Source organism: Heterocephalus glaber, unplaced genomic scaffold (assembly GCF_053883595.1).
Source record: "Heterocephalus glaber isolate CG9 unplaced genomic scaffold, H.glaber_assembly_v1.0 deba00001666, whole genome shotgun sequence".
In the NCBI taxonomy this organism is placed as follows: domain Eukaryota; kingdom Metazoa; phylum Chordata; class Mammalia; order Rodentia; family Bathyergidae; genus Heterocephalus; species Heterocephalus glaber.
Window position 1 is genome coordinate 17,858,530 of NW_028258406.1, and position 21,445 is coordinate 17,879,974.

The 21,445-nt window shown below is 39.3% G+C and overlaps 1 long non-coding RNA gene across 1 annotated transcript in view; it reads right to left on the bottom strand.

Annotated features, from left to right (window-relative positions):
• Positions 1-2,114: 2,114 nt before the first annotated feature.
• Positions 2,115-21,445, bottom strand: part of LOC147822269 (uncharacterized) — a 97,566-nt gene continuing 78,235 nt past the window's right edge. The window contains exons 2-3 of the long non-coding RNA XR_015445893.1: positions 5,577-5,648; positions 2,115-5,414 (exon numbers count right to left, since the gene is read on the bottom strand). This is a non-coding gene — a long non-coding RNA (uncharacterized LOC147822269). The remainder of the gene's footprint in view (positions 5,415-5,576; positions 5,649-21,445) is intronic.

Below are 21,445 nucleotides of genomic sequence, written 5' to 3' on the forward strand. Positions count from 1 at the left end.
ACACTGTATCTGGGAAATGTCATTCAAGGTGGGTAATCACCCTACTCTCCTGGGAAGGACAGTATATTTGTTCAGTACAAACTTAATGGACTTCATCTTTCCTATTTCTCTCTTTAGCCTTTTCCAGGTAAGTGAGTCTGAAAGTGAACTTGAAAATCCGATTTGATGACTGATATTTTCCTAGATTCTTACTGGTTGTCCAGCATTGTTTCACTCTTGCTATTGAGTGTCCTCTGAGTCTGGAGAATGGTAACTGGGGCCTGACTCACTTGATATATAGAGAAGATAAAAATAATGATCATCATAACTGCCTTTTACTTAGCATTTACCAAGGATTTGCTATTTATAAGGCACTCTGCCAAATCCTTTGTGGTTTATTATATGAACTGGTCACAATAACATAGAACCAGAAAGCAGCTCTCTTTTTTCCCATTGTTGGCCAATGGTATCAAAGCTTCCTGACCCCAGACTCTCACCCCATCCTAGACAACATCTCAAACATCTACCACTACTTTCATCTACTTAAAAACTCACTTTCATGTGCTAAAACTCCAGTAGAGTCATATGGAAATGTAATCACATACATTCACAACCTCTTTCTTCTCCCTGTTTCAGGCCTGGCCTACAGGTCAAACGTGGACTGTAGGCATAGATGCATATGATCTAGTCTCTCACCCTTTTTCTCCCTTTCACCCTCCATCTTTCCCCTCTCCAACCTTCAGAGATCCCACAAGAAAGAGCAGCAAACCACAGAAAGTTCCCCTAAGTTACCTTTCAGCTGGACACCACGCCCTTGAGTAATAAAGCTGTCCATACATCAGAGGCTCTAACACTGTGTGAGCTCCCTGATGTGGACAAAAGGCTCTCTGCCAAGCCCCTCCAATCTCCCCTACCTCTTGTCTTCAGAAGTACAACCCTCATCTTCTAATTGGTGGTGTTTCCCTTCATTTCTGTAGTGGGTATGAGGAAAGATCTTTTCAAGATGCCCAGTGCCCTGTTACCTTCCATTAGAGGGGTGTATGGTCCTTAGGAGCTTACTCATCACTGTAAGTTGGCCCAGTGCATTCCTCCCTCCTCAGCCTATGTCCTAGCCTCTCTCTCCCACCTTTAGAACTCTCCAGGCAGGACATGGGATCCATGTTAATATTCCTTCATGGTGACACAGAAGGATTCCCAAGACCTCTCTCTCCATGCCCCCACTGTAAACGGGACATGGGACTAGGACTAGGAGATGCAGTCCTTCCTTTTTCAGCACTGTGGGCCTTTGTGGGGGTTTCTTGGGAGGTTCTAACTTTGAGGAGTAGGAACTGTTGAGAACACCCTGGAAAAAAGTCAGACTTCTATTCCTATGGATTCCTTCCAATCAAATTCTTTCAAGTTTTTTTTAATAAGCTAAAAATGGATGATAAAGTGTAGGGTGAGGGTCTCTACTGGCTAGGTCACATTTATTATCTGAATTCCAAGACCGGCTTGAATATAACTGTTACTTGTTTTGGGAGTGTTTGTCAAACCTATAGGCACTAGTAGGTATGAACTTCAGAAAAGCAGAAAAACAGATAAGATCAAACCCATGTGGTCTGTGCAGTGGGGTCTACACCCTGCTCAGCATGGACATCTGTCCTTACTATTTGATAAGAGCAATATGGCCCTCTGACCCTTGGCCCCAGAAGGCACTGATACACAGAGTAGTGTCAGCTCTTTTCCTGCTTGTCTGGAATCTTAGAGAACAAAGAATTGGACTTTAATTCACCTCAATATTATACCTCAATTATTTTCACAAGGGCTCATTTAATGGTCCATCCTGGAAAAGACTGTATTAAACTTTCCCTGAAGCTATAATAACAGTTAGACTCCATCTAGAGAAAAAGGTATAGAGTGGTCCAGTGTCTCCATTATATACACACACTCCTTCATTAATTCCCCCAGTAACCCCATGAGGGGGCAATCATTAACCCTGTTTTTCAAGCAAACAATGTGAGCTTCAAAAACTTTCTTCAACTTCTTAGCACAGTATGTAGCCATATCCAAAGTCAAACACATTATATTTCAGCAAAATATAAGTGTTTATATGAAATAGGATAAAGATCATAAATGCTATCATTTATCTGGCCAGGTTTTACGATGAAATGAATTACATTTTTAAAATATTTTTTCTGTGTTTTTTGCAAATGGGATTATGAACCTGTAGCTGAATTGCCCCAGTTTGTTCATCCATTAAAAAAAGAAAATTGTCCTGATTGAATCACAGATTTTCTGGGAAGAATAAAAGATACCAAGAACCATTACTTCCTAAGTTTTATCTACGTTTTTCTAAATTCTCCCACCCCTATGAAGCAGGTAAGTATCTTTGTTATTCCATTTTTACCAAGGAAAGAAGGCTCAGAATGTTAAGCAAACTGCAGAGGAAGTTGAACTCAGACAGTCTACTGCCAGAATCCAGGGTTCTTTCAACTTTGTACTAGGGTCTCATTGCAAATGATCTCAATGAAAACAGAAGCCCAGGATCTAGAACCTGAATAATGCAAAGTATTCAGGGAAAGGGGAATGATCCTGCCTGCCCTAGAAAAAGTCCTTCCTGCTCCAACTCAAGACGAGAGTCCAAAAGGGCACAAACAGTAAAGTGAGGAGCCAGCACCCATTAGCCAGTGGTCAGACACCTACCTGTGATGTGAAGAAGGCACTGGATAGCCCTTGTGTGACCTCCCAGAGTGAGTCACTCCAGATATGCTCCCTGGTGAGGAAAGAGGCCTCGTGACACAGGAAGACATTGAAAGAAAACAGAGATGATTAAGAGTACACATATTACAAATTTTCAGTTGGTTATATTTTACTCCTCAATGAAAAAAAAAAAAGGTCATTTCCTTGCTCGTGCTGAAACCTTTCGGAATTAAAAATACAGAATTTGACATTTTCTCACTGTCCAGCTTGCTCCCTGCTAAATAAATAATTTCAGAAGAATCCTGAGGTCTCTGACCAGATGTTTCTGTTGTCACTTATCTCACTTTCAGGTTGTTTATGCCAGGAATATAGGAAGAGTGTGTGTGTGTGTGTGTGTGTGTGTACACACACCTGTGTGTCTGAAGAATGGGTTCTTATCCTTGTAAACAATCAGAAATCACCCCTTTCCTGGAAAAGTATGAAGAAACACTTTCTCAGAAGGAATCAGGTCCTGAACCATGAGTTTTAGCAAAATTTGTCGAACCTTGGCTGAGTGCTTCGGGCATTATGATGAACTCTCTGAATGCTTCTAGCTGCTTAATGTTAACACCATTTTACAGAAAATCAACTGAGCTGTCCTTTCACTGAAGGTCAGGTGCCAAGCCTGCCACTTTGTGTGACTTGCTCACATTTCATGCAATGACACTGAAACCCCAAGGCACAGCTATTTCCAAGAGTAAGGCAAGCATGCAGATGCTCAAAAAGGATGTTAATCAGTAGCAATGTGCAAGGCTTTAGAAGCAGGAAGCCAGCATAACATCTAAGTTACTTACATCTCTCTAAGCCTCTCTTTCCTCCTCAGGAAGGTGAGCTGTGACAGATCCTTATAGCAGAGTTTCTCAAACTCCAGTGTGCACACAGATCACCTAAAGTCCTGTTAAAATGTAGGATTTCCCTTGGGAAGTTTGGGAGGAGCCTGAGATTCTACATTTCTAACAAGCCCTTAACTGATACTTGTGCTGATGGTCTGAAGAACACATTTTTTTTGGTTGGTTGTTTAGTTTTGTTTTGTTTTCAAAATATTTTCTACTATGTTCTCTTTATTGGCAATGTTTAACTCCTATGTGTATGTATTCTTTTTATCCGTGCATATTAGTAATACAAAATAGTGAGATTCATTTTGGTACATGGTACATGCATATAACATATTTTGATTATATTCAAGCCCGTTGCTCTTCTGTCCCTTTCTCTCCTCTCCTCCAATTCCCTTCCTCATCTCTGAAAATCTACCTTCTGGCTTCTTCTGCAGACCACATTTTGAGGAGCAAAGATTCTTTGGGGTTTTGTTTTGTTTTAAGAGTCAAATGACATAATGCATATACTCTCAGCACTATGTCTGGCAAATAGTAAGTATCCAGTAACTTCCAGTGGATTTTGTTGTTGTTGTTATTGGTTGTTGTTAAGGCCAACTATATTATTGGGTAGCTCAAAATTAGAAGCTGAATGTTCTTTCAGATCTCCTTTATCACATCTTGAAGAGTTCTCAAAAGTGCATGATAATATACAAAGCAAAGTGACATATAAAAAAAACCCAAAGATACAAATTTGACTTCTGCTGTTATGCTTTAGATTCATCTTGAAACTTATGTAAGGTCTTTTAGGATAGTAATAACTGTCCTTAAAGGATGAGATTATGGGAGAATTCAAAATAACAATATACTGGAAAGTTCTCTTAAGTAAGCACTAGGATGTTGTGTGTGCAGGAAGTAAAGGTATTTCTGTGTAGGTATAAATATTTCCTGACTACTCTCCTTCACCATCCTCCTTCCATTGAGAGTGAGAATTGTTAGCTGCCTCATATGCTAGAGGCACAAAGGCTATTAAGGCACAACCTGGAATATCTGGTATGAGAAGTAAGTTCAAGCCATGTTAAATGCTGCTTCTACTCAGCTTGAATAAGTGATAGGCAAGAAGAAGAGTCTTGGAGGAGAAACTATAGAGCAAATATAAAAACCTTGCCAGCTGACCCTGAGCCTATACTCTCAACCCCTACACTATTCTGCTTCCTGGAATAAATACTGCAGTGATCACTTAAAGGTAACAGGTGCTGAAAGTCACAAGTGCAGGCCCTCAACCTTGGTTCTTATTCTCAAAGAGTAAGACCATGAGAATCAAGTTCAGGTTGGGGATTAGGGAAAGCAACTGAAGATTTGAATTTGATTTTCATCTAGGTCCTAGGCTAAAGGGGAACAAATGAACCCTCCCAGTTTCTACCTTTCTCAGGACAGAAGTCCACATTCAATCTGAAGTCAACACCCTAGGTAGCAATGACACATGACTTGGCACCTTGAGGGTTGCTCTGTGGTCTACATGGCACCCTCAGGAATCAACAGGACAGTCAGGTGGCTGAAGTTTTCAAGGTTTGTGGGATGGTTCCTACTGCTGTCGTGAAAAGGTCTTTCCAACAAACATGGCAGGAAGCTTAGCAGAAAACATAAGCTGTATTTACAAATAAATTTGTTGAATCAGTCAATGCTTACTAGAGAAAACAGACAATACAAGATATATAAGAATTTACAAGATTGGCTTTAAATGACCACTGTTAAGAGTCTGCACACTGGGGATCCAAAAGTTCCAGTCAAAGTCCTGGAGCGCACTGTAGTATCCCTGGAGGCCAATGGGTCTGCACCAGAAGGCTGAAGAGTCAGTGCTGGAGGCTGAAGAGTTTGCTTGTCTAGGAGCCAGGAGCCAGGAGACTGCATTCAAGGTAAAATGAAGACTGGAGCTCCTCAGAAGAAAACAGAAGCAATCCTTCCTTCTTCATTTCCCTTTTTATGCCATTCTGGCAATAAACCTCCCTAAGATGGGTCTTGCAGACCCAGAACTATACTGAGCCAATTTAGTTGGGCAATACTTACCCAAGTTGACATAATCACTCAATCATCACACAGGTTATGAGGGCTGGGGATGTAGCTCAGTGGTTCTGGCGCCTGCCTCGCAAGTGCAAGGTCCCAAGTTCAATCCCCAGTACCAAAAAAAAAGAGAGAGAGAGAGAGAGAGAGAAATCACACAGGTTAACAGTTCCCTAAAATGAATTTCCGCTTGCAAATGAATGGTAGAATAACAATGTCTACGAGCTCACACATAGGAATCAACATTAGATTTGAAAATGTGAAATTGGATTCAGATCTCAACTTATATTGCTAATTAGTTACAGCAAGACCTACCAGTAAAACCTGGCATGGCCTAGTTATGTGTAAAGCTTTGGAAGCTGGCAAGCTTCATGAGGCAGACTTCATGAGTTCAAAGTCTGATTCAATTGCTTCTTCTCTGTGAGATCTTGGACAAGTCAATTAACTTTTCTGAGTCTTAATTACATTGTCTGCAAAAAAAGAAGCTTATAAAGGAATATACTTCATGGGGGTTCAGTTAAGATTAAGTGAATTTATATGTGTAAAATTCTTAAAACAGAAGTAGCCACCATAAACATCAATAAAACAAACTTCATTATTATAAATCTTTAATAAATCAATTGGCCTCTCTAGGGGGAATTATCTTACCTGTGGTAGAATAAGTAAATGCTAAGGATGAAAAGAAACAATATATGTGAGGCATTTTGAAAGAGTAAAGGAGCCAGATCTATTGTGAAATGAGACAATGCTTGTTATTACAAAAGGAATTTTTACTTTGTGCCACATTTCATCTTGGTAAACTGAAAGATGGTATCCTTGGTGTGCAGTGTTTCTGGAATGAACATTCTCTGATTTCTCTAGATGTAAACATCTCCTCCAGCACCTTGACCTTCCCAAAGCCTTTATCCTGACACAATCAGAGGTCACTGGGAGGAGGAATTAATTAACACAAATTTGAAACACATATGAACTGGAAGATAACCCACTGCTTAGAATAGGAACAAATCTTTGACAAAACAAATCTCTCCCTGTATCTTCACAAACTGTCTTTATCATCCTCACAAGTCTGGCCATTGACAGGCACAAAAAGTTGTGGTGAGAGGCCTATTGAGCTGAAAATATAGGCCTACTTGAGCCCTGGAAGTGACCAATTAAAGAAGAGAGTGAGTAAAGCTCAGCTGGTCCCAGCACCCAGGAGGAAGCTCCCCGCCTCCATCCCAGGCTCCTAGGGCAGAGAAGCTGAGCCAGTCCTAGAACCCAAAAGAAAGCTCCCCCACAGCCATCCCAAGCTCCTAGGGCAGAGAAGCTGAGCCACACAGGTGCCAGAAGCAACCCCTCCCATGGAAATGAGAAGACACGTAAACAAGTCTCAAAAACAGACTTCTGGATCACCTACAGCAACCCCAAAGGGAAACAAGATGGAACAATCTGATACTCAACCACCTGGACTCTCTGAACTGGCAACAAAAGAGGATCTGGGAAAAATGAAATCAGAAATAATTACTCTCATAACAGCAAAGATTTTGCTCATGGTGCAAGACATGATTAATAAATATAGAGAGGACACAGATAAAAAAAAATAGAGGATCTGAAGGACATGATGGAATCCCAACATAGGAAACAAATGGAATCCATAAAACAGATACAAACAGATTTCCAAGAGATTAAAAACTCCATCAAAAGTCTGCACAGCAGAATGAACCAATGTGAGGATAGAATTTCACATATAGAAGATAAGATTGCAATTAGTGAGGAGGAAAAGAAAATTGCTTTAAAATTGCAAGGGAACATGAGAAATCAATCCAGCAGCTGCTAGACAATGCAAAGAAGAATAACATAAGACTGATAGGAGTCAATGAAGAAAGAGGAGAGAGTGCAGATAACATAAAAAACTGTTCACAGAAGTGATGGCAGAAAACTTCCGAAGGAGGGGAAAAGAACTTGACATACAGAGAAGTGAGGCATATAGGACTCCAGCTAGCCTTAATCAAAAAAAATCTACACATAGGCATATAATAGTTAGGATTCCAGAAATCCAACAGAAGAACAGAATTCTACAAGCAGTGAGAGAAAAGAAACAAATCACATACAAAGGAAAGCCCATCAGAATCACAGCAGACTTCTCAAGGCAAACCCTCAAGGCAAGAAGAGCTTGGAATGATGTATTCCAAGCCCTAAAGGAAAACAGCCTCCAACCCAGATTGATGTACCCTGCAAAACTATCTTTCAAAATTGAGGGAGAAAGAAGATAGTTTCATGATAAAGAGCACCTCAGGAACTTCATGAATACCAAACCGGCACTCCAAAACCTTTTAGACAATACCCTAGGAAAAGACAATGAGGATCACAACCCCAGGAAACCCAGCAGAATGAATCCATTGGGCATGACAAATTAGACACAAAGGGGGAGAATCCAACAAAAAGAAAAAGTCACGACAAGGCTTTTAAAACTTTTAACTTCATCTCCTTGATGAGTGTATAATTCAATCTTATTATTGTACTGATTAGTATTTTTCTGATTCTAGAGTTGCACACCATTCCTTGTGCTATACTGGCTATTTATCATCTTCTTATGTCTACATTTTAATTGGGTTGTCTATTAATGAGCTGTAAGAATTCTTTATATATTCTGGTCATAGGTTATATGCATTGTAAATATGGTCTGTTTAAGGACTACTTTTCATTTTAATGATGTCATTTCAAGTTCTAAATTTTGATGAAATCTCATTTATCAATTTTTTTCTTTTATACATCATGCTTTTTGTATCCTAGGTAGTTCTTGCCTACCCTGAATTCATAAATATTTTCCCTTATAATTTCTTCTTAAAGTTTCATACTTTTAGGCTTTCTTATTTAGGTTCATAGATCCCTTCAAGTTATTTTCATGTATGGAAAAAAAGGGTTGAGGATAATTTTTTATATACAGATACCAGGTGTTCTAGTGCCATTTGCTGAAGACACTGTCTCTTCCTTGGCTCTTGAATTGAGTTTATATTCTATAAAATGCTAATGTTAAATAATCTTTCAAAACTCAGTGGACCATATATGTGTGATTCTATTTCTAGATTCTCTGTTTTATTCAAATGATCTATATGTCTTTCCTTACACCAACACTGCCTTGATTACTGTAGCTTTAGAAGAAGTCTTAAAATTAGGTACTAAAAGTCTTCCAACACTGTTTTTGTTTTTGTTTTTGGCTTTTCTGGGTCCTTTGTACTCCTACATAACTTTTAAATTTCAATATCCAATTCTTCATTTATAGCAAGTATGCACAGGCCTGAATTTTTATATATACCTTGTGTTTTCTAATCCTGCTAAATTCAAGTACAAGTTCTAGGGGCTCCTAGAGATTTCTTCATATTTTCTCTGTAGATGATCATTTCATCTACATATAAAGATTTTGCTTCTGCCATGCCAATCCTATCCTAGTTGTGTCATTTTATTGCCAGACTATTTTGGGTGGGGACTAGGTTTCAAAGTTTAATGGACAGATAAAGAGTAAGCATGTCTGCCCTTGTTCCCCACCTTAAGGAGAAAGCATTGTATCTTCTCCATCCATACAAGGCATTCTCGCTGGAAGTATGGAGTACATGTCTTTAATTTGTTGAGAAGTTTCTTTTCTACTTCTAGTCTCCTGATAGCTTTTACCATGAACAGCTGTTTGGTTCAATACTTTTGGTCCAATACTTTTCTCCAACTAGTGACAGGATCATATGGCTTTTTCCTTTCCTCTGTTAAAATGACGACTTTTGGGGGTGGATCTTCCAATGCTGAACCAACACTGCCATCCCTAAAACAAAACCACTTTCTACATCCTGCCAGATCTGACTTCCAATAGTTTGTTTTGTTAAACAAATTTCTATCTGTATTCGTACTTTTTCTTCTATTATCTTTATCCAGTTTTAGGATTAGCACAATGTTGAGTTCCTAAAATGAGGGGAGAAGTGTTCCTTCATTTTTCTGCTTTAATTGTTTGATATAATTTATCAGTTAAAATGTTTATGAGCCTGATGTTGTCATATAGGTAGGTTTTCAAGCTCGGAATATACTTTCTTTAATAGATGCTATTCAAATTTAGTATTTCCTCCAGAGTTAGTTTCATTAATTTGTCTTCCAAGGTACTTCTTAGAAGTTGTCGAATTCATTTCAAAAATGATTTTTGTAATATGATTTCTATATCCTTTTAAATTCTGTAAAATCTGTGGTAATGTCTCCTAGATCTTAATATTGTAATTTTAAAAATGTATAGCTGATATCGTGTAACAGGAAGAAAAGGTCTAAAAGAGCAGGGGAATTGGGAAGGGTAGGGGAAGGGGAAAAAGGGAAAGGAAAAAATATGAGAAGAGGGAAAAAAATGGAAACAAGGTCTTTGCAAATAGGGAAGGGTGGAGGGGGTGAAGGGAGGGCAAGGGAAGGGGAAAAATTAAGAACCAAGATACTCATCTAAAGGTACAAGATCCCAATGATGAATGTAACTATTTTATACTGAAAATGTACCAATAAACTTAATGGGAAAACAAGAAAGAAAGAAAGAAGAGAGTGATCCTGAGTAGGCTGAGTTCTGTGAACAGTGTCCTTACTGCAGAAAGTGAGCACTGCTGGCTTCCATGAGCAGGGCGCTATTCATCTCATATGGTGATGTTTTTATACCACTTCCACAGGAAGGAGCACCCCAAATCATTGCACAGTACACATCTACAAAAATACCAAGAGGCAATCTAGTGTAGACAATGAGTACAGGTTGTACAGAAAAACTAAAGTCTGCACCCTAATTATATTACCTAACAGGTGTGTAAACTTATTAAGATAACATACCTGTTAGCAACTTCTTTCCTCTGTACAATCAAAATACAACTGTACCTGTTTGTATCAGTTGTTTATATCCATGTAACTACTCCCAAAACTCAGCAGCATAAACAAGTAGTTTCTGTGTGTCTGGTTCAGTAGTGCCTTAGCTGGGTGGTCTCATCTGGGAGGGGGAGTCTCTCAGAAATCTGCAATCAGGCTGAAAACCAGGGCTCCATCACCTGGGGTGAGAACATCTGCTCCCAAATCCCCTTATTGTGATATGGTAACCTTTAGTTCCCTCCTGGGTGTGGGATGGAGTTCTCCATTTCTCACCAAGAAAAGCTGAAGTCTTCTAAAATGTAAACTCTGAAGCAACTTACCATCTTTTCTTCCCTTGGCTTTTGGTCATATAGATGAACTCTGAAACAACTTGGGAAGTGACTACACAATGATGTACATACCAAGAGATGAAGAACACTGGGAACCACCTTGGAGTCTGGGTACCACACTACCTGATGGTGTCATTGGGAGAATCAGTAAGTTCATATGTGCAAAGGTCTTAGATTAGGATCTAGCACATCACAGGGACCCAATAAAATATTGGAATTATTGTTTTGGGGTTGTGGTTATTGTAAGCATTAAGGGTTTAAACAAATATCAGATATCAAGAATAAATCCATAGGAGTTTTCATTCTCTCACATGACAAGAAGTCAGAACAATGGTGGTATCAAGGTTGGTACAGGGACTCAGCTCTATCACCAAGTACCCAGGACTTCTCCATCCCTCCTTCTGCCATTCTTGATACATGCATGTGTCCCTTTATGACTAAAAGATACTACAATGAATTTAATACCAAGGCAGAAAGAAAGAAGGTGGGTAGAAGGGCAGTGAAGATATCTATTTTGTTTTCTTTTGTTTTTCTTTTGGCCAAGGGGAAATGGTTTCAGAAGCTTCTGAGCTGACTTCTCCATGCATCTCATTAGGTAGCCATATGCCCATCCTGAGCTGCAAAAAAGGCTGGAAAATATCTGACATTTTTTGAAATGGTGGTCTCAGCAGAGTCATCATGGACATTAGGGAAGGGAGTAGCTGTTGTGAGCTCAGGGTGACATAGCAAACTATCATAGACTGATGGCTTAAACCAACATTTATTTCTCACATTTCCAAAAACTGGGACGTCCAAGGTCAGTGTGACAGCTGGCTCAATTCTTAATGAGGGACCTCTTCTTCATTTCTCCCAATGTGATCATATGATATTTTCTTGAACAGTGATCTCTCTTTCTCTCTTCCTCTTATCATGTCATGAAGGTCCCACCCTCAAGTCTTCATCTAAGCCTACTTAACTCATGAAGACACAACCTTCTAATACCATCACATTATAAGTTAGAGCCTCAACATATGAATGGGGGTAGGGGGTGGTGTGCAAACATTTGGTCATTAACAAAGAGTTAACCAAGAGTCTGCCTATCTCCTCATGCAGATTATATTATGTGAAACACTTCAAGATAATTCTTCGCACTTAGAATAGAAATAGGGATAAACTGGAGAGGCTGTTCAATTCACCAAGCAATTCATCTGCTTTTGATTAAATCGTGATAATCCTGGCATCGTTCAGAAAATAAGGTGTTGAACATAATATAACTCTCCCTGAAATTACAAAAGCTTACCATACTTTAAGCAATATTATGACAATCTTTATTGAAATGCTTTACCTTCATGTCTTACTTGGTACTGTGTCTGAACATACTTTAACATTTACTAAATGACAGAGCTGCCATTGGTCAATTATTCAACTGTGCACAAACATTCCACTACACTTAGGGACCACTTGCTCTGACACTGAATGCTCCTATCTTGTTCAACCTGCCATGGGTAGCCTACAATATGTCACAAAAAGTCTGCACCTTTGTGCAAAAGGACCTCCTCCCTTGAAGCATCTTTGTTTTCTGTTGTCATTTCTATCTCCCTGAAATTCCAAATGTTAGTACCTGCTACTGTTTGTACTTTAACAATAACTTAGGGCAGCATAGACTAACATGAGGGGAACAAGGAGGAGCCCTCAGTTTTCCCACAGGAATGTGGTGGTAAGGAAGGCTGACAAACACAGGGACTTCAGAAATCTCCAAACACTTTCTCTCTTCATGACAAGAACCCCAGATGGTTTTTTCAGCTATACCTTTGGTGGTTTTGCAGAAGGCCAGAGCACCTCATGGCAAGTAGTTTATTACACAAAAAAGCCAAGATGGGGCTGTAATGGGGGCTAAAATGCATCACTCTCTAACCAGGGCTATGGTTTGTGTCTTCCAAAAGTTCATGCAATGGGAACTTGGTCTCCAGTACAGCAGGTTTTTTAAATTAATTTTATTGGTACATTTAAGGTATACAATATAATGACCATCATTGGAAATTTGCACTTTTACATAATTCATCTTGGTTCTTATTTTTCCCCATTCCCCTGCCCTCCTTTCAACCCTTCCATCCCTACTTATCTACAAAAACTTTGTTTCCATTTTTTCATATTAATTCCATTCCCTTCTTTCCTTTCCCTACCCCTCCACTTCCCCTTCCCCTTTGCCCCTTTGCTTCCTATTTCACATTATCTATTATACCTTTTAGTTCTTACGTACACTTTCAGTTTCTCACACTAGAGAAACTATTTGGTATATACACATGTGTGTCCTATTTATTTCATTTAAGAGTATCGCCTCAATGTGCATCCATTTAGATATACATGTCTCTAGTTTCTCATTCTTTATGGCTAAATAATACTCCATTTTACTAAAACACACACACACACACACACACACACACACACATTTTCTTTATCCAGTCTCCAGTTGATGGGCAATTGGGTTGTTTCAAGTTTTAGCTAACACGAATTGTGTTATGAACATGGGTGCACATATATAACTGTGGTATGATTCTTTTAATGCTTTGGGGAAGATACCCAGCAGGGGAAGACCTGGGTCAAATGGGACTTCCAGTCCTAGTTCTTTGAGGTAGCTCCATACTGATTTCCACAGTGCTTGCACCAGTCTACTCTCCCACCAGCAGTGGAGCAGGGTTCCTCTTTCCCCATAGCCTTGCCAGCATTTGTTATTGGTTGATTTCATGATAGCAGCCATTCTTTCTGGGGTGAGGTGGAATCTCAGCATTGTTTTCATTTGCATCTCTCCAATGACCAGGGATGTTGAACATTTTTTCATATGTTTATTTGCTATTTCTACTTTTTCTGAGACATGTCTGTTCATTTCAGATGCCCATTTTTGGATTGGGTCTTTAAATTTGGGAAGTCTGATTTTTAAAAATTCTTTATGTATTCTAGATAGTAAAACTTTGCCTGAGGAACAGCTGTAGAAAATTTTTTCCCACATTGTGGGTTGTCACTTCTCATTGTTGGTGGTTTCTCTTGCTGTGCAGGAGCTTTTTAATGAGAAGAGATCCCATTTGTTGATTGTTTGTGCTAGTTCACGGGCAACTGAGGTTTTGTTCATAAAATCTTTTCCTACACCAATGCATTTCCAAGCAGTTTAGTATTTCTGTTTTAATATTTAGAACATTGACCCATTTTGAGTTTAATTTAGTGCATGGTGATATAGGAGTAGTTTTACTCTTTGGCAAGTTGAAAACCAATTTTTCCAGCACCATTTATTAAAGAGGTTATCTTTCCTCCAGTGAGGGTGTTTGGCTCCTTTGTAAAAGATGAGATGGTGGGGCTGGGGATCTAGCTCAGTGGTTCTGCCACCTGCCTGGCAAGAGCAAGGTCCCGAGTTAAATCCCCAGTACCAAAAAAATGAAAAAAATAAAAAGATGAGGTGGCTGAGTGTGTCTGGAGTTGTTTCTGCATCTTTTAATCTGTTCCACTGGTCCTCAAGTCTGTTTCTTTGCCAGTACCATGCTGTTTTTAACACACTAGCTTTGTAGTATACTTTATAGTTGGGGATTGTGATACCCCCTGCCATGTCTCTGTTGCCTAGAATTGCTTTTGCCATTCTAGGATTCTCCCTGTTCCAAATGAATTTTTGGGTTGTTTTCTTGAGGTCCATAAAGCATGCTGCTGGAATTTCCATTGGGATTGTATTGAATCTATAAAGCAGTTTTGGAAGTATGGGCATTTCCACTATGTTGATTCATCCTGCTCTACAGAATCTGTCAATTAAGTCTAGAAGACTTTTGGTAGAGTTCTTGGGGTCCTCTATATAGACTATCATGTCCCCTGCAAATAATGACAGTTTGACTTCTTCATTTCCTATCTTTATTCCTTTTATTTCTTTCTCTTGTCTAATAGCCATGGCTAATGTTTCCAAGACTATATTGAACAGGAGTGGTAGTGGTCATCCTTGTCTTGTTCCTGATTTTAGTGTGAAAGATTTCAGTTTTTTGACCATTTTGTATGATATTGGCTGTTGGTTTTTCATAGATGGCTTTTATCAGATTGAGGGAGAGTCCATCTATTCCAATTTTTTGTAGGGATTTTATCATAAACGCATGTTGGATTTGTCAAATGCTTTTTCTGCATCTATAGAGATGATCATATGGTTTTAGTCCTTGGCTCTTTGATATAGTGTACTACATTGATTGATTTGCATATGTTGAACCATCCCTGCATCCCTGGAATGAGTCCCACTTGGTCAGAGTATATGATCTTCTTGATGATCTTCTGCATTCTATTTGCCAGTATCTTATTAAGGGATTTTGCATCTATGTTCATTAGTGAGATTGGCCTATAGTTCTCTTTTTCAGTTGGATCTTTCTCTGCTTTGGGGATCAAGGTGATGCTTTCTTCCAGGAATGTATTCAGGAGTATTGCTTCCCTTTCAATTTCATTGAAGAGTTTAAACAGTAGTGGCAGTAGTTCCTCTCTAAATGTCTTGTAGAATTTGGCAGTGAAGCCATCAGGATATGGGCTTTTCTTATTTGGTAAGTTTTTAATTATGTTTTCAATTTCATTGGTTGATATAGGGTTGTTTAGAATTTTTAGGTCTTCATTCAACTTAGGTAATTCACACATATCTGAGAATCTGTCCATTTCTTCTGTGTTTTCCATCTTATTGGCATGTAACTTCTAGAAGTCGATATTGATGATCCTCTAGATTTCTGCTGGGTCCATTGTAATTTCATTCTTTTCATCCCTAATTGCATGGATTTGGGCCTTTTCTTTCCTTTTTCTGATAAGGTTGGCTAAGGGTCTGTCAATTATGTTTATTCTTTCAAAGAACCAACTCTTGGCTTCATTGATTTTTTTGTGTCATTCTCTTAGTCTCCATCTTAGTCTGATCCTTAATATTTCCTCCCTTGTATGAGCTTTGGGTTTGTCCTGCTCTTCTTTTTCTAGAAGCTTGAGGTTCAGCATCAGGTCGTTTAATTGGGCTCATTCTGTTTTCCTAACATGAGTATTCACTGATATAAATTTCCCTCATAAGACTGCTTTCATTGTGTCCCATAGATTCTGATATGTTCTTTGGCATTGTCATTTAATTGTGGAAAGTGTCTGTTTTCCTCTTTAATTTCCTTTGTGACCCATTGGTTATTTAGAAGTGTTCTGTGCCGTTTCCATGTGTTTATGGAATTCTTGCATTTTCTTTTGCCATTGATGTCCAATTTCATCACACTATTATCTGATAATATAGGGGGATAACTTCAGTTCCTTTGCACTAACTTAAACATGTTCTCTGAGTGAGGATGTGGCCTATTGTGGAGAACAACCTGTGTGCAGCTGAAAAGAATGTGTATTCTGATTTTGTGGGATGGAAGACTCTATAAACACCTGTTATGTTCATTTGTTCAAGAGTTTGATTGAGTTCCAGTATTTCTTTTTTTATTTTTTGCCTAGTTGATCTATCTATTTGTGACAGTGGGGTATTGAGGTCCCCCACTGCTATTGTATTAGTAAATATATGACTTTTCATGTCCATTAGAATTTGTTTTATATAGTTGGGTGCACTAGTGTTTGGTGCATATATGTTTATGATTGTCATCTCTTCCTCTTGGATTGTTCCCTATACAAGGATGTAGTGTTCTTCTTTGTCTCTCTTAATCAGTGTTGATTTGAAATCCACTTCTTCTGCAAAGAGGATAGCTACTCCTCCTTTTTTTTCAGGTTCCTGTTGCATGGAGTATTGTTTTCACCCTTTAACTTTCAGTCTATGAGTTTCTTTTTGAATTAAGTATATTTCTTGTATGCAGCATATTGTTGGATCTTGCTTCTTGACCCATTCTGCCAGTCTATTTCTTTTGATGGGTGAATTGAGACCATTAACATTGATGGTTATAACTGATATGTATTGACTTATCCTTGTCATGACTTTTTCTTTTTGTTGGATTCTCCCCCTTTGTGTTTAATTTCTTGCTCTGCCCAATGGATTCATTCTGCTGGGCTTCCTGGGGTTGTGATCCTCATTGTCTTTTCCTTGGATATTGTTTAAAATTTTTTGGAGTGCTGGTTTTGTATTCGTGAAGTTCCTAAGGTGCTCTTTATCATGAAAGTATCTTATTTCTCCCTCAATTTTGAAAGATAGTTTTGCAGGGTACATCATTCTGGGTTGGAGGCTGTTTGGCTTTAGGGCTTGAAATACATTGCCCCATGCTCTTCTTGTGGGTTTGTGTTTAGAAGTCTGCTGTGATTCTGGTGGGCTTTCCTTTGTATGTGATTTGTTTCTTTTCTCTAACTGCTTGTAGAATTTTGTTCTTCTGTTGGGTTTCTGGGATGTTAACAATTATATGCCTATGTGTAGATATTTTTGATCAAGGCTAGTTGGAGTCCTATATGCCTCACTTATCTGTATGTCAAGTTCTTTTCCCCTATTTGGGAAGTTTTCTGCCATCACTTCTGTTAAGAGTTTTTTACGTCATCTGCACTCTCTCCTGTTCCTCCTTGACTCCTATCAGTCTTATGTTATTCTTCTTTGCATTGTCTAGCAGCTGCTGGATTGCTTTCTCATGGTCCCTTACTATTTTTAAAAAATTTTTCTTTTCCTGGTTACTAACTGCAATCCTGCATTCTATATCTGAAATTGTAACCTGGCATTGGCTCATTCTACTGCATAATCTTTCAATGGAGTTTTTATTCTCCTGGAAATCTGTTTGCATCTGTTTTATGGATTCCATTTGTTTCCTCTGTTGGGATTCCATCATATTCCTCAGCTCCTCTATTTTTTTTAATCTCTTTCATCTCTACATTCATTAATCATGTCTTGTACTATGGGCACAATCTCTGCTGTTATCTGAGAAATTATTTCTGTTTTCATTTTTTCCAGATCCTCTTTCGTTGCTAGTTCAGGGAGTCCAGGTGGTTGAGTATGAGATTTTGCCATCTCAATGTTCTTTGGGGTTCCCTCAGGTGATCTAGAAGTCTGGTTTTGGGACTTTTTTATGTGTCTTCTCATTTCAACAGATGCAGCCTGCTGTGTCTTTGTTGAGGCAACTTTTTGTTCACCCAGTTGTCATGAAATCTCAGCAAGCCACCAAGCAGCCTTTACTCTGCTGCTCACCAGTAAACCAATTCCTGCATTCAGAGTGGGGACCTTGTAGGTCCCTGAGCTGACCTGTTGTCTGGGTGGGCTTCTGGCTGGGGTCTGAGCACACTTGGGATGGTATCTAGGTATGCCTCTCACTGGGGCCTTATGTAGCTGTTGTCTTGAGGGCCTTTGGTTGGGGGCTGTGTGCCCCAGTTTCTGTTGTCTGCACAGGCTTTGGCTAGGGTCTCCTCAAACTTATGAATGTTATTGGGTGAGCCTCTGGGTATTGCTCCTGTGCCTGTACAGCTCTTCTCCAGGCGGGTCCCTGGCTGTGGCCAATGGTATGGCGAGCCTCTGGCTGAAGCCCATGTGCCCATGTAGCCCCTTTCTGGGTGGACCTTTGGCTTGGGTGGGTGTGCCTGAGCCCCTCAGGTGGGGTGGAGTCCTGGCTGGGATTCACCAGCAGCGCTGGTCCAGGCCACACAGCTGCTCCCAGGATCTGCCTGCACTTAAGGATGGAATGGCGGGCCTGGGGCAGGAGCCCACGTATCCATGCAGCTCCTCTCTGGGCAGGCTCCTGGCCTTCAGGGGTGTGCCTGACCCTCTGGTGTTGGGGCAGGGGGGTCCGCCTGCAGCCATGCTGGTCTACGCCACACAGCTGCTTCCCAGAATCTGCCTGCACTCACTGATGGAATGGCAGGCATGTGGTGGGAGCCTGCATGCCTATGAAGCTACTCTCTGGGCAGGCTCCTGGCCTGGAGGGATGTGCCAGAGCCTCTGGTGTTGGGGGGACTCCTGGCTGGGATCCACCTGCAGCCATAATTGTCTGGGCCACACAGCTGCTCCCTGGCATCTTCCCACACTCACGGATGGAATAGTGGGCCTCTGGTGGGAGCCCGCATGCCAGTGCAGCTCCTCTTTGCCCCAATATAGCGATTTTGAGAGGTGAGGTTTTGGAGAAGTGATTCAGTCACTGGGGCTCTGGCCTCACTAATGATTTAATCCATTTGTAAATTAGTGGATTAATGGATTATCATGGGAATGGCTTTATTATAAATGTGAGCTCTGTGAAGGACAAGGCACTGTCACCACTGTGCTGAATAGGACTGTGAACTAGCACCGGGGCATGTTGGATTTAGGGAAATGAGGGCCCAGTTCTAGGTTTGAAAATTGTTTTCAAATTTGAAATGATCTCAAATGTTCTCACTATTCAAGAGAGGCAAAAATATATAATGATGGAGTTTTGATTGTTTTCAAAATTGCACTGAATTTTATAACTAACCAGCTGATTCATCCTTCCTATTTTTATGGTTTTAACCTATGAAAATTTAATTTGCCAAGAGGCCTCTGAGCCAGATGTTTTAGGCAAAACCCAGATTCGATTTTGTGGCCTATCTATCCCTGGGTCTAAATCCCTGGGCTGCATGAATCATTATCACCCTTTCCAGCTGTGTAATTGGTGGTCCTGTCTTGGGAGACAAGCAAGATTACTTTTGGAAAGTTCCTTGTGTTCTTGAAATTCCTGTAATAGAGTCATCTCTCAAAATTAAAATCCACTGCTGCTTTACTTACCCTTCTGGTAATAAATAATTTAGGAAAGGCAAAAGTGTGTAGTAAGTTCTCCCGAGTAGCATGGTAGTAGTCAATGCTCAGACTGCTGTATTTAACACCTGGCCTAGTGAAAGGAAATTTGCTGTTGTTTAGGATTTTGGATTTACAAGATAAGCAAAGGGTTGGATTACTCCCTAAAAGTCAAGGCAGAGTAGTAAGCATAAATTAGCATAATTAAACTTTTGTCACAAAAATGATGACATTCATCATGAAATTAGAAAGGAGACTATTAGAGAAAAGAAAGAGAATGGGAGAAGCAGGGAAGGAAAGGCAAGGAGAATAGTGGAGGACGATCAAAGTATGTTATATGCAAGTATAATTATGCCAAAATTAAACCCATTATTCTGATTAATAGTATGCATTAATAAAAAGAATAGCCTGTTTCATAATATTTTTGTGGTCTACTTAGTGCCTCATTTTTTGTGCTTATTTTATTGCAATTTTACTATTTAAAATACTCCACAAGCATAGTACTGAAGTGCTGTCTAATATTCCTAATCCAAGTGACTGATATACATTATGGTGAAAATACATTAAGTTCAGATATGAGTTATGATGCTGTTGGCCATGAGTTCTGATTTATTTATTTATTTATTTATTTTGTCCCTTTTTTCCCCCCATTAACTTTATTGGTACATTTTAGGTATACAATACAGTTACATTCATCATTGGGATCTTGTGCCATTAGATAAGTCTCTTGGTTCTTACTTTTTTTTCCCTTCTCTTGCCCTCCCTTCACCCCCTCCACCCTTCCCTATTTGGAAAAACCTTGTTTCCATTTTTTTCCTCTTCTCACATTTTTTCCTTTCCCTCTTTTCCCTTCCCCTACCCTTCCCAATTCCCCTGCTCTTTTAGACCTTTTCTTCCTGTTACACAATATCAGTTATACATTTTTAAAATTACAATATTAAGATCTAGGAGACATTACCACAGGTTTTACAGAATTTAAAAGGATATAGAAATCATATTACAAAAATCTTTTTTGAAATGAATTTGACAACTTCTAAGAAGTAACTTAGAAGACAAATTAATGAAACTAACTCTGGAGGAAATACTAAATTTGAATAGCACCTATTAAAGAAAGTATATCCCTAGCTTGAAAACCTACCTATATGACAACAGCAGGCTCATAAACATTTTAACTGATAGATTATATCAAACAATTAAAGCAGAACAATGAAAGAACACTTCTCCCCTCATTTTAGGAACTCAACATTGTGCTAATGCTAAAACTGGATAAAGATAATAGAAGCAAAAAGTATGAACGTAGATAAAAATTTGTTTAACAAAACAAACTATTGGAAGTCAGATCTGGCAGGATGTAGAAAGTGGTTTTCTTTTAGGGATGGCAGTGTTGGTTCAGCATTGGAAGATCCACCCCCAAAAGTCGTCATTTTAACAGAGGAAAGGAAAAAGCCATATGATCCTGTCACTAGTTTGGAGAAAAGTATTGGACCAAATTCTACAGCTGTTCATGGTAAAAGCTATCAGGAGACTAGAAGTAGAAAAGAAACTTCTCAACAAATTAAAGACATGTACTCCATACTTCCAGCGAGAATGCCTTGTATGGATGGAGAAGATACAATGCTTTCTCCTTAAGGTGGGGAACAAGGGCAGACATGCTTACTCTTTATCTGTCCATTAAACTTTGAAACCTAGTCCCCACCCAAAATAGTCTGGCAATAAAATGACACAACTAGGATAGGATTGGCATGGCAGAAGCAAAATCTTTATATGTAGATGAAATGCTCATCTACAGAGAAAAATATGAAGAAATCTCTAGGAGCCCCTAGAACTTGTACTTGAATTTAGCAGGATTAGAAAACACAGGGTATATATAAAAATTCAGGCCTGTGCATACTTGCTATAAATGAAGAATTGGATATTGAAATTTAAAAGTTATGTAGGAGTACAAAGGACCCAGAAAAGCCAAAAACAAAAACAAAAACAAAAACAGTGTTGGAAGACTTTTAGCACCCAATTTTAAGACTTCTTCTAAAGCTACAGTAATCAAGGCA